Raw genomic sequence first — 14,413 nt, 5'->3', positions numbered from 1 at the left:
ATAGCCATCCTGATCCTGAGCCGCGTGTGGCCCGTGGTGGTGGGTCAGATGCCTCTGAATTCGGCCAATGGCTTAACTCAAAACACAGTAACCAGCTATTTTGAGGATTCTTTAGGGATTGAAATAGAAATGTAATCATGAAGTTCAAATCCCCTGCCATTCATAAAATCCAAATTCTACATTTTATTAAGCTGACACAACATTTGATAAAAATAGCTGATGAATTAGGTTGGACCTACCTATTGCCTGTTGAGATTCTATTGCCTATAAAGACATATACCACCAAAAAAGTGAACTTGTAAATAGTGCTAGCATTACTTGTTTTTCAGTAAATATACTAATCAAGTGAAAGCTGTAGTTCACTCCCTTTGCCAAAGTATCTGGAGAAAATAATGGTTTGTGGAATAGTGACACATCAAGCAGGCACGGATTCATGATTGGGTTCAGGGTGTGCCCAGATGCTCAGACCAAGCCAGGCCATTTACTAACTCAAAGGGTTGGAAGGACTTAAAAAGCCATGAAATTCAATGCTTGATTACCCCCTCCTGCATTATCTAGCTTTGCTTCAATGCTCTCACTGAGACTAGAAACTACTAATGTAGTTTCTCCTGAGGTAGGCCATTTGGGGAGAACCACACAGTTGTTTGGATTAAATCGTATCTCCCTCTAATTACCCTGCATGAATCCTGGCTCTGTCCTTTTTAGATCTGACCAGAACAAGACTCAAAAACTAGAACATCAGTTTTGTGTTTTGTTTTATTTCCCTTTGCTTGTGTTCAGCTTTTCGATAGTTGTGGATGCTGTCACAGTGACTTTAATCAATCCCCAGGTCCATCAGTACTTCCTCGTGTTGCCTAATTGCTTCTAAGCTATTTCTCATCTGGCCACTCTCCTCTGGCTGGACATGCTCCATGTCTCTGCCCGACTCTTTATGGCACTCCCATATTTTATATAACTTCCAAGAATTTCTCCCACACCAGGGATGTCTTTGGATCCGGTCAGATTTTCTTCTGATCTCATAATCCAAGTTCTTTGTCATGGAATTTCAGTTCTGATTCAATCTCTACTGATTTCTAAGCAGAAACAATGTGTCAAGTTGTCACCACCAAAGTTTGCTTGCCCTATCGCACGTCCAGTTTTCAAGTTCTGTGACTCATGATGCACAATTAGCAAAATCAGATAAAGAATCCTCTAAACAACTGTTGAGACTCATGTTACTGCGTAGAGGAACATGTTACCTAGAGAGCAGAGACCAAGTTTAATTTTAAATCCTTAAATTGATAGTGGCCTTAAATTGAACTCAGGCTAAAATGAATGGTGATGCAATATTTATATCCTTAAATCACTGTAGGTCCAGATGCGTTCCTCCTTTGCTCAGCGTGTTTTGGATGAGCTATGAGCGGGTCAGAACTATTTTCTCATTATCACCTTGTCAAACTAATCATGTCAGACTCTTACTTTCTTAATTATGCAAAAATAGCAGATTGAAGTTCAGTGCAGTAACATATACAAGGCAGGGCTTTGTTAGGCCTCTTATAATCTAATGAAGGCCATCTGTGGGTGCTCACAAATAATTTTTCAATTGGTTTTAGTGCTTGTTTATTTTCTTCTCTTATTTTCAGACTGCACTCAGAGACTCTTTTTCATGGAGGTCTGGTGCAGTGCCAACTTCAGAAGTTATTATGCAGCATTTTTGGTCACTGTTGAAGGGGGAAACTTTATAATACTTTTAATTTTATCCTTTAAAAATATAACCAAAACCTTTCTACTGCTTCTTCTGTATTTTTTTTCTCTTCATTTTTTTCTTTTTTTTTTGGTCAAGTTATTGACTCTCCCTTGCATGCAAATATTAGGTTTGTCATGAAAATTTCTCCTTAGCAAGTGTCCCATTTCTTGTAACAGTGACCGTATCATCATTTACTCTGAGGACTGTCAGCTTAAGTGGCACAGTGACCTTAAGAGTAACTAAGGCCTGGCCTTGCTGCAAATTCTGTCTGCTGTGAAATTCATAGTTTATGATTGAAGGCTCCTATAAAACACACTTCTTTTTAAAAGTATGCTTTCTTAAAAGAATTCTTGAAACAGATTAATGGTGATTCCATAATACTCATGATTGGGACCAAAATAAAGATAAATGTCTTACTTGAATAAAAGTTGAATTGATCTCTGAAGATTATAGAAAGAACCAATCTGGAGAGGATTTAAGAATACTTAATTTAAGTATACAAGTTTAAGAATACATTTAAGAAAAAAGATCATTACTGATACCTTCTCTCTCTCTCTCTCTCTCTGTTTTTTGGACTTGGTTTTCTCCACCCCTTCTCAAGACGCCAACAAAACCATGAGGATGCAGGGAAAAATATTAAAGTATACCACAAGATGTTAAAAATGAAACCATGCATTGCATTTTATTCTCAATTCTATTTGAGTCCTTTGAAAACATGCATTTTAAGTCTGGCCCTTCCCCAAAAAGTGAGGGAAGATTAAAGTTATATACATACTGGATGCAAAATATGGAGCGAAGGAAGGGGTGACACTCAACTATAATAAAATATTGGGTTTTGATATGTGACTTTAAATTTCCTGCCTAAAACTGAAAACCTATGTGCTCTTTACAGAATAAGGGGAATTTTTTTCTATTTAAATTCAACACTTGTGTTCTATTAAACATCTCTTGGGGTTTCAACCTCTCTGGGGGGGAGTACTGGTTTGGGGTTCTTTATGTTTCAAAAATATATTATTGTTTAATATTTCATTTTAGAAAAATCTTCAATTTGTGACAAAGTTATTTGATCTCAAAATTACATTTGTTCTAGAAAATATTTCTTGATTCTGCTAAGCCTTACACAAAGAGAACATTATTCAAATCTGCTAGTGCTGAAGAGAGCAAATAGGCAGACACTCATTTTTTTTTTTTTAAATAGAGCTTCAAGAAGAAAGAAAACTGAAGTGGAAACGGCTTTGTTTAAAGATGTCAGATTAGGCATATACATTTAGTTCAACTGCTTCCCCAAACCTCCTAAAATATTACTAACAGTGTATTTACAACAGCCACATGCTTGCAAGCATAAAATGAGGGGAAAGGGGGTAACACATTGGAGTTTTGGGATGCGTAAAAGAAGATGGATGAGTGGTTAAAAGGCTAGGGAAAAGGAATCCTAAGTCAGCAGGAAGGAAAGACTCTGAAGTGCCCCCCCAAAAGATGAGGTAGCTCTGGAAGGTGTGGTTAAGACCAAAAAATAGACACAGACAACAGTATGGTGCTTACCAGGGGAAAAGGGGATGTGGGGGTAGAAATATGTGGTGATGGAAGGAGACTTGACCTTGGTGGGTAAACTCACAATGCAATATACAGATGATGGATTCTAGAATTGCACACTTGAAACCTATATAACTTTATCAGCTAATGTCCCCCTAATAAATTTAATATCATAACTGAAGAAATAATTGGGTAAAATCTTGTTTAAAGGGTAGGATCCCCACTTTGTCCCCGATCCCCTCCCCTGAGCAGCAACACACATGTTCTTTCATGACTGACAGAACATTTCTGGGAAACGTTCTCAGCTTTTAAAGATTTATGCAATTTGTTTGCATGCCACCCCCAGATTTAAGGGCATTTTTCCCCAACTTGAGGTCCTTGAACTTCATCATGTGTACAAGGTCCCTTTTGCCATGTAAGGTAGTGTAGTTCCAGGTACCAAAGACTAGGACAGGGGCATCTTTGGAGGGCTGTTAGTCTGTCTGCCACAAGGATTTCAAAAAGGGCTTATCTTTAGAAGGATGCTTCAGTAATCCAGAAAAGGAATCCAGCATGCTTAAAATAAGCAGTAAGGAGAGGGGTAGATGTACTGACTCTGTCAATAGTTTTAATAGTATGCTAAGTGAAACAAGCAGGTTGGAGAAAGACAAATACCATGGGATCTCACCTGTAAGAGAAAACTAATAAATAGACTAACGGGCAGTATAGAACCACAGGCACGGAAACATGGTACAGACTGACAGTGACAGAGGGTAGGGGGATAATGGTGAAAAGAAGAGGAAGAGACTGGTCAAAGAACATGTATGGATGACCCACAGACGTGGACAACAATGTGGGAATTGATTGTAGGGGCAGGGTGAGGGGATGGGTGGAGGAGGACAAAGGGGGGAAAATTGGAACAACTGTAATAGAATAACAATGTTAAAATGATAAGTAAAAATAACTAAAATAAAATTAAAAAAAGAAAGTAGCACAATCACTGGGTGATTTGTTGGCTATGGAGGTTGTGGGAGAAGAACGTTGAAATTGATACAGACTTAAATTCTGAGTCACTGAATGGTGGAGCTATTCCTTAAGAATCAGAATCATAGAAAAAGATAAAAGTTTGAGGAAAGACAAATATAGTTTAGGGCATGAAATGAGTCAGGAGCCAAGAAGCCTTTTAGGTGGAAGGCTCAAGATAAATCACAGTTGAATCTGTAGATTTCGAATTTATTAGCCATTGTAAATGTAGTCACCACATTAGATAACATCACCAATGGAAAACGTGTAGTGAATGAATGGAAGAATTTAGAGTGGAACTCAGATATATTTGTGTTTACATGATAGAGAAAAGGCGAGTATAAGAGGCCGGAGAGTGGATAAAGTTTAGATGAGACCAGGAAGCCACGAAGAGAAAGGATAGTAGGATCCTGAGTACTTATTATTGGAGGGCTCATGTGGTACTATAGTGCTGGGCTTCATATTAGCATAAGGAGAACTCAGTTTATCAAGTTCATGATGTAAGCATAAGTGATTACCACAGAATGCCCCATTTCTGGGAAGCAAGCATTTATTTGAACTAGTCCTGGGAGTCCCAAATTTTTTAAGCCTGATTTTTTTCATCTTAACTAGGAAGGGACTTTTCTATTCTCCCTACTCATTTTCTAAATAGTTTTATAAAAAGTTGTTCTTTCTTATGCTCTTCTCCCATAATTAAAACAGACATGGAGATAGATTTGTGCTAAGAACATAAAAAAATGTGTAAACTTCAGAAGAAATTTGTCTGTAAGAATTCAAATGTACAGACTTAAAAACACTATAAAATTTCTCTCTACTGGCTTGCATAATTTTCACTTTTATCTCTTCAAATGAGCCAAATTTAAAATTTTTCTCCCAAAATTATATGCCAAATCACATTACAACGCACCTGCTTTCTTCCCCTATTTTAAAGATCAATTGGATAATTATTCCAGGTACTGGATGAGACCAGCATTGTGCTGAGAACCAGGTTAACTATGTCAGTGACCTAAGTCTACAGCTTTACCTGAGGCTGCTGATGCCTACTGGGCTAACCCAGACACAATAGTTTTATTTTTCTTCAAGTAACTTACACGCATAATTTAATAAAGTATAGAACTGAAGATATTGCAATCAAGTGCCAGCTAGCATCTAAGCTTATTTTGCCATATAACAGTAAAATTTGAATTAAAAGAATATAGTAAAATTGTTAAAGAACCTAGTTTGAAATATTTCAAACAATTATTTATTTCCCAAATGATAAACATTATTTCTAAAAATATTTTCATGCAGAAGCCTATGCTAGTAATAAATTGATGTGTGATTTTCTATTCTAGTAATTCAACTATTTTAAGTGGCAGACATAGTGGGTTGAATTTTATGAAAGGGCTGTTTCTATCCAAAATAGAACTTGACTTTTATTTTTCAGTGGAAAAAATTCTGCTCAGCTGAAACTCTTTTTATTATAAAAAACTTATATTGATTTTCCAGAAAATTAGCAATCCTGGCATTTAGAAGTTAGAAATTTTCTATGAATTTTTGTTCTTTAACAGAACTGTTATTATAAGCAATAATAAATAACAGCTGTTATTATTACTATAAAGAATAGCATGAAAACTGACTTAATATATGAATATGAACATAAAGATCAGTCATTCAACCTTGAAAAGAGGTGGGTAGGTAGAAGCTGGGGTTGGCGGGATTTTATATATAGAATTTATGTATAAAGCATTTTCTATTTGAAAACACTGCCTTTTCCCATTGGCTGACTTCTCAAGTCACCTCCAAAGTGCCTGTAATATGGTCTCCTTCAACCATGAATGCCAGGTCATTATTCTCATTGGCCAGATTGTGTAAGAGTTGTTAAGTTTCCAGGTTATGGAGGGTCTATACAAATACACACACACACACATGTAAAACATGTTTTATATATCAATATGTATGTGTATATATTATAACATACAATAATATATCCACATATATTCTTCATTTATATTTATATTATATACTAATTTATAACATATTAATGTACTACTGCCGTAGATATATTTTATATTATATATTCTATGACATATGCTCTAAGTGGAGAGCTTTTCTTATCTTAATTCTTTTGAATTATGTTTAGAAAATGATTCACTGGCTGGAATTTACAATATTCCAGTATGTTCAAGTGGTGTACTCTCTCTTATTTCTTCCCCAATCCACTGAATCAAAGCTTGAATTATTTTTAAAGGGAGAGTAAGGGGGGGGGGGCTCTGGAATCCTGACAGGCATCAACTTGAAGGGGGTTGGAAAAGCACAAAGGAATCAAGGTATCCCTCAGTAATGGGTGGAAGCAGAAGGATCCCGGAAGAGGGATTGCAATGAGCTTAATTCAATTGCCAGTGTCAGCCACTTGAGACTCCAGTGTGGGAGGAACCAGCCCGAGACCAATCTTTTCATCCCTCTGCCTCTGGGCAGAACCACACCAGGTAACTCCAGTTTCTGAGATGAAACTTCCTCTAGGATGGCTCCACAAGAGAGGGCTGCCCGGGACCTTGTGCGAGTGAGGACTGAATTCCCAGTGACTCATGCACTTCAGGGGTGCTCTTGCCACTTACAGATTAATTAGCACCTTTTAAACCACATCCTAGTTGACTACATTTCCCATTGTCAGTTAGTTATAACTAATGGGAAAAGTCTGAGCCATAAATGATTTCATTATTTAAAGTATTAAAAGGAATAAGGCAGACATATTATCCTGGCTTTAGAAGTTATAATAGTAGGGTTTGTTTCAGAGACAAACTATAGAAAAATGCTTCAATATTAAACCTCACCCAGACTATTTAAAATGAGAGAAAAATGAGTCACATTTTTATTAGTAAAAATTAGATGACCCTAATAAATGGATTTATTTTTAAAACAGATGTACATGAAAAATACAAAACAAACAAAGAAAAGCAAGGGTGTTGGTATTATGCTAAAAGGCTTAAAGAGAAAAATTGGATAGTCTAGATTCTATCTCTATCTACTATCCTTAAATCTATGTACATTTATGCCTATGTATTTTTTTTAAAATTTGGGATAACTATTGCTTTTTTTGTGCACCCTCACCAGCATTTGACCTCATTAATTAGTTTATTTAAAGAAATAGAGTTTTTTATATAAGTAGTTTAGGTTTACAGAAAAATTAAATGAGAGATAAAGAGTCCTCACATTACCTACTGATACAGCTGGGCTTTTGGATTTTAACCATTCGAATAGGTTCATAGTGATATCTCATTGTTGTTTTAGTTTGTCATTTCCTGGTGACATGTGGTACTTATCATATGCCTTTTGTAATCTCTGTATCTTCTTTGGTGAACAGTCTATTCAGGTCTTTTGCGAGTTTTTGAGTGGTTGTTTGTTTTCCTGTTGAGACTGCCCATATAGGCCTTTAATGATGTGGTGACAAGGTGTGTACGTGTTGGGTGGGGGCATGGTAGAGTCCCACGATTAGGTCAGTCTTCCCGTGGGCCAGTCTGTGCCCCGCGCTGTTACCCCCACACATGCTTCTCACCCCCCTGCTTTACTGGTTCTGAGGTGGAGCGGGAAGGCTGGAGTGAGCTGGAGTTGTGGACTTCCCTCCCCCGAGGTAAGTGAGGCCCTGCTAAATCCTCAGGACATTGCACTCTGGTGAAATAGTTCTTGTGGAGGACAGGCCTTGTGTAAGAACAGAATGTTCTGGGCATGTTTCAAACCGCTTACTCCTCCCTCCCCTGCTGGGAAGAAGCACAAGGGGGTTTCTGTCTGCTCTGCTCCTCAGACAGGGAACCTGGTAGGGCCCCTGGAAAACCGGGTCTCTGGAGAGTTTTGAACTCTCTGCCTTGTTCACACAGAGCCTCTCGCAATGCGTCAGTGAGGTTGTCCTCTGCCCACGCTGGCTTCCTGCTTCTGGGCTTTGACTCAGGTACATTGTGATTCTTTGTGTCTTCCTATCTTCCCAATTTGGAGAATTCCTTCCAGGAAAGAGAGAGACTTCCTGTGTGACCTTAATTCTCTGACAGACAGATCAAAAAAAGTTGTTGATTTTCAGTTTTTTTTCTTGGTAGGCTTGTAGGGACAACCTACAAGTTTCTTACTGGCTGGACCAGAAACCAAATATAACCCCAAAATTTGTTTATATTAGTCAGTCTTTAAAACTGAACCCGGGCTTCCGTTGGCCTTACTAATTGCCTCCCACTCATATGTGCTGTTTACATTCCCTTGCAAATGTTGTAAAATCATGTTATTTCCTTGACAACAGCAATTGCTTTGTTTTCCAATTACTATAAAGAATTTTGGAAAGAAAATGCCATTGTCATTGGATTTTTGTCAATCAGCATCACTCAAATGCTTTATTGATATCAAAGCCTCAGGGTATCTCAAGAAAATGCATATTCTCTCTGAGTGAGTTTTAAGATTTTCTGATGTTCATTAAATATGAAAATCTATAAATCTATCCAAGACATAGAAACTCTCAGGTACCACATAAAAAAACTAGGTCTGAAACTATTAACTAACCTAATTTAATGAACTTATAACTTTATGGTCAAATCATAATCATGATGTAATAAAAAGTACAATTGTAAAAATGTATTCATTTCATGTATTCAATTACACTTGTATCATTGATCACTTTGTTGTAACTACTAATTGAATGATATTTCAAAATATATACACATTCTACGGAATAGCAAAAACTGGGAACTGCACAGTTGATGATATAATTACAAATCTAGTTTCCTTCCTTATAAATGAGTTTTAAATGGCAGCATCATCTTTTTTGTCCAATTGGAGTCTCTCCGTCAGCACGTCCTCTTCAAAGGGCATGTTTTTCTCACTGGAATTTCACACCTTTGTGCTCACTCAGTGACTTCACTAGTGAGGATAATAAACATGACATAGAGCTTAAGGTTGTTTGAACTCTTGGCTTCACGTTCCATTTGTCATGAAAAAGAAACAATAATTTTACCTAAAAAGAACGAAGTTTAAAAAGCCTACTAACTATCTGACAATGAACAAGGCAAAAAAAATTCTGTTTTTCTCTGTTCTTTGCCCTCTACTTATGCCATTAATTTATTTTTAAATATTCGAAGAGAAAAACATCTCTTACCTAAATGATTTCTTTAGGAAGCATTTTGTAGAACGCTTGCAAAATGCCATGAGTACATATTTAGTTGCTACTGTTTCTGAAAGGCACTATGTGTAAGACCAGAGCCTAAGATGTTATAAAGGCACCTCAAATGGTAAAAAATTATTTAAAATATAGATTTGAATAGTTGATGACACCATCTTTGAACTTGTCGTTTCCATTCACTGTAAAATGGGGAATAAATTAACCAACAGCTGAACATATGGAGCAACTACAATTATAAGAATATAGACATGATTCTCCCTTCCCTCTCAAAAGTCATTGAGAATCAATGGGAATAACCTCAGTTAAAAAGTCACATCTTAGAATTAATGTGGATATACATCTTCTCAACTCAGTAAAGAGCAGCTAATATTCATGAGTTTGTTATTGGCAAAAGTGAGGCTCCCCTCTTGTCTGTGTATAAGTGTGGTATCAACACTTAGGAATCAAGCAGTAAAGAAACTTAGCGATGTTGGAGATATACAGTTCGTACCACAAAGTTTTACCATGGAAAGCAGGAGCATAACTGAACTATTGATTGCTGGATATAACCCTAGCACGCAGATCACTTTGGTCAGTGGAAGTTCGGAAGGCTCACTTTAAATGAAAACTTTATTCTTGGAGCAAACAAATCTGTCTTTCTAGTAAGACAGCCTTGACTGAAGGCATTCAGCCCTGCTAGCCTTACGTCATCTGGCTCAGCATTGAATAAATTGTCGTCCCAATTTCCAATTTCCACAGGAATTATGCTTTGGGGTTTTGAGAAAACAAAATTACTCTGTCCACCTTGCTGACGGCATTTTTTGTCAGCCTAACCCAGGCACGTGCTAGGCACTCAGGAGTCCGTGAGGATGAGGCCAAAGTCTCCACTGTTCCTCTGTTCTCATATCAGTGACCAGGTCCCCTTGGCCTGGCCGTGCGCATGTCTGACCCGCTTCTGGGCCAATCTCATGTTTGATTCTTGGATCAGAGTACATGTGCACTCAGTGCCCACCATGTGTTAGTCTCCTATGTGCTGTATGTGAATTAACTCTCTCATTATTCATGGCAGCCCTATGGGGCAGATACTATTATTCTCACTCTTTTAAAGCTTAGCAGTTATCCGAGGTAGGTTCTATTATCATACTATTATGCAGATGCGGGTACTACTTTTTCTTTTTTTATTGTTTATGCTATTACAGTTTTTCTCCCTTTTCCAACCTCTATCCAGCTCTCCCCTCTCCCCAACCTTAGTCAATCCCTATATTCATCCCAGTCCATGGGTCATGATTAATGTTCTATGGTTAATCCCTTCTCCAACTTTCATTCAGTCCTCCCATCCCTCCAGCAGCTGTTAATCTGTTCCGTATATCTATGCTTCTTTTTCTATTTTGTTCATTTGTTTTTTTTATTGTCATTAGAGTCCATGTAAGTGAAATCATGTAGTATTTGCCTTTCCCTGACTGGCTTATTTTACTTAGCATAACCTTCTCCAGGTCCATCCATGCTGTCCAAAAAGTAAGGGTTTTTTCTTTTTTACTGCTGTGTAGTATTCCGTTGTGCAAATATGCCACCGCTTTTTTTGTCCATTCATATACTGAGAGGTACTTAGGCTGTTTCCAGATCTTGGCTATTGTAAATAGCACTGCTATGAACATAGGAGTGCATATATTTTTTATATTGGTGTTTCTGTGTCCTTAGGATATATTCCCAGAAATGGAATCACTGGGTCCTAAGGCAGATCCATTTTTAATTTTTTGAGGAAACTTCATACTGCTTTCCACAGTGGCTGCACCAGTCTGCATTCCCACCAACAGTGCACTAGGGTTCCCTTTTCTTCTCATCCTTGCCAACACTTGTTTGTTGCTTTATTCATGATGGCCATTTTGACAGGTGTAAGGTGATAGCTCATTGTGGTTTTAACTTGCATATCTCTGATGATTAGTGATGTTGAGCATCTTTTCATATTCCTATGGGCGATCTGTATGCCCCTCTTGAAGAAGTGTCTATTCAGGCCCTTTGCACATTATTGTTCATGATCTCCATGGGTGTAAATTTCAGCTTTTCCAATGGACTTGATTTGGCTTCTTGTGTTCTTTTCCTATTGGGTCTCTGTTAAAAACCATCCTTTTGAAAGTTACCAGTCTGTGTTATCTCAATGGATACAATCAATGTCAGTGTATGTGAACATGTGTATTTCTTCATGTGTGGGGGTTCATACATGTACATGAATGTGTATGTGAGTCAAAATGAGAGCAGTATGGGATTTTGAAAAAACACCTCTTAAAACTGCCAAGAACTCTAATAAACAACTGTTTAAGAGTATTGCCAAAGTGTATCTAATCTGTCACAGTACATAATCAGGCACAAGCCCTTAAATGTTGTCTTGATATTTTCCTCTGAAAACAAGAAAAGCTGCTGATTTCTCCTGGCACATGCCCTGGCCACCTGAACTGTTGGCAGCTAAGAATTAAATGCAAACTTAGAGAAAGTTCTGTCCCAATGGGAAAATTATTTGTGGTTCTATGAGCAGTTAAATAAGAGTATGTAAATTGAGAATTTGTCCTGTTATCCAACCTTAAAAGTTACATTGCTTTATGTAATATTACTTTTTCAGTTTTACTCCCAATTCATCCCCTACTCAGAGGTCTGCAAATTTGAATCTCGGTAGCACAAGAGCAGAAAGAAAAACCTGCACCCGCCGGCATAGCGCACTGTCTCTCTCACATTTGCTTCCACGTGCTTAAGTGAAAATGAAGTAAAAAGAGCCAGGCGAAGATGGTAAAGGGACTCTAAAGTAATAAAACTGTGATGGTTTCCTGGTATTTATGCATTTTTTTCTTGTTGTTTTTTAATTTTATTTTAATTGTTGTTCAAGTACAGTTTTCTGTCTTTTACTCCCATCCCTCCCAACTCCCTCCCATTTCCACCACCATCCCCAGTTTTTGTCCATGTGTCCTTTATACTTGTTCCTGTAGACCCTTCCCCTTTTCCCCCAAAATCCCCCTGAAATTCCTTCCCTTCTCCCCCTGGACACTGTCAGCCTGTTCTCTATTTCAGTGTCTTTGGTTACATTTTGCTCGTTTGTTTGTTTTGTTGTTTAGGTTCCTTATGTTAAAGGTGAGATCATATGGTATTTGTCTTTCACCGCCTGGCTTATTTCTCTTAGCATAATGCTTTCCAGTTCCATCTATGATGTAGCAAAGGGTAGGAGCTCCTTCTTTCTCTCTGCTGCATAGAATTCCATTGTGTAAACACACCATTGTTTTTTGACCCATTCATTTACTGATGGGCACCTAGGTTGCTTCCAACACTTGGTTACTGTAAATTGTGCTGCTATGAACATTAGGGTGCATAGGTTCTTTGGATTGGTGTTTCACGGTTCTTAAGATATAATCCTAGCAGTGGGCATTTATAAAACATTTTAAAACTGATTTAATGCTGGAACGAACATATACAGAGAAATATAGCTTAGCATTTGAATAAGATAATTGCATTATAATGAACCTATATTGAGTACATATTACCTTCTAGAAGGCACCATTCGAAGTGCTTTTAATTTCTTAACAACTTCAGCCTTTACATATAACAAGCCTGTGAGAGAGATGTGACGAATCCCAATGCTGAAGAACAGACGATGCACTCTGCTGGGCAGTGGGGAGTCATGATTTGAGCCCCAGATCTCAAAGTCCCTGCTGTTAACTACTGCAGCTCCAATGTTCTCTTCTAGAAATTTCAAACATTGATGGGGATGGAAAGACCTGTTCTCCACACTCTGTGTTGCCATAAAAGGGAGTGAGTACAAAAGTTTGAGGGAAGTGCCCCAAGCTGGTCTGGTGCCTTCGCTCACCCTTGCCCAGGACTGGAGGAATGACTAGCTCACTGGTGAGTCAGGCACCGGGATATCTGTGCAGGGCTCAGTCCCTCCTGGCTCTGTCCTTTTCAGAACTAGCCTCTCTACGTGGCCTTTTCCTTTTCTGTCCCTCCTGGGGTCAGCAAGGCTACTATGCAGGGGTCTTAGGCTGTCCCGCATTCTTGCTGCTGATTGATGGGAGATTAAAAAAATAGACTTGTCTAAAGCCATATTCTCCAACCAGCATGATTACCGACATTGTGATTTTCAGGTGCTTAAAACCTATTTACACTTCTCAACTAGTTCCAAACTTGGGAGCAAAAGAAAGGGTCCTAAAATGTAGTGCCCTTTTGCCATGGCTCTCATGTCCTCGATCATGTTCATTCTTCTGCACCAGGTCTTCCTGGCATTAGAGTAGAAAAATCCACTAGCACATGTGTCTTTAGAGGTAAGGTGCCAGCAAGCTCATTGGGCCTCTGCTCTCTAGCTCAGGTAGGAGTCCCCAGTGATTCAGCTTGGCTCAGTCCGGTTCAGCTTGGTTCAAAGAGCTCCCCTTCGCACCAGATATGCTAATGGTAATCAGGTGATTATTTTCTAGATGAGTTCTGTGTCTTTGATTGACCCAAAGACCTCAAGTGCAGGGCAGGATGGAGATGGCCATGTCATGTTTGTTCTCAGAGAGAGAGAGCGAGCAAAAGGTGGGTATAACCAGCATTGCAGGCAAGCAAGGTTCACAATGCAACTTCCAATCTTCCTTTTTGCCTGGAAATCTCTTTGGTGGGAGTAAGGTCTTCCTCTGCTCCCAGACACCAAGGGATGACATCTCAGGCAGGTGCATGGCCTTTATGCTCACTCTGAGGTAATAAAAGCTCCTACCGTCACATTAAGTTGTAAACCAGTCTCGATTTAATAATTATAATTGTTAATGTAATATATTCACTATACTCCAATGTTCATTGAAAGGAAAGGTTTTCCCTTCATCTAGCTGGGCTGCCAGTGTGCCTTTTCAGAAAACTAAGACGGTCTCTCTTACTGCTCACCTCCGCACCGTGCCCTGGCTATTCTTTTGGCCCTACTCCGGGGTTAGTGCAAAGAGAGATGTGGAGGACAAAGGCAAGACACAAAGAAGGTTCATACGTATCTAGTTATGTGAATGTAGCTTCCTCCTATGTCGTCATGGTTGGTGTTC

Source organism: Sturnira hondurensis, unplaced genomic scaffold (genome assembly GCF_014824575.4).
Source record: "Sturnira hondurensis isolate 20B ecotype Veracruz unplaced genomic scaffold, ASM1482457v3 Scaffold0020237, whole genome shotgun sequence".
NCBI lineage: Eukaryota > Metazoa > Chordata > Mammalia > Chiroptera > Phyllostomidae > Sturnira > Sturnira hondurensis.
Note: the sequence above shows the minus strand (reverse complement) of the source record.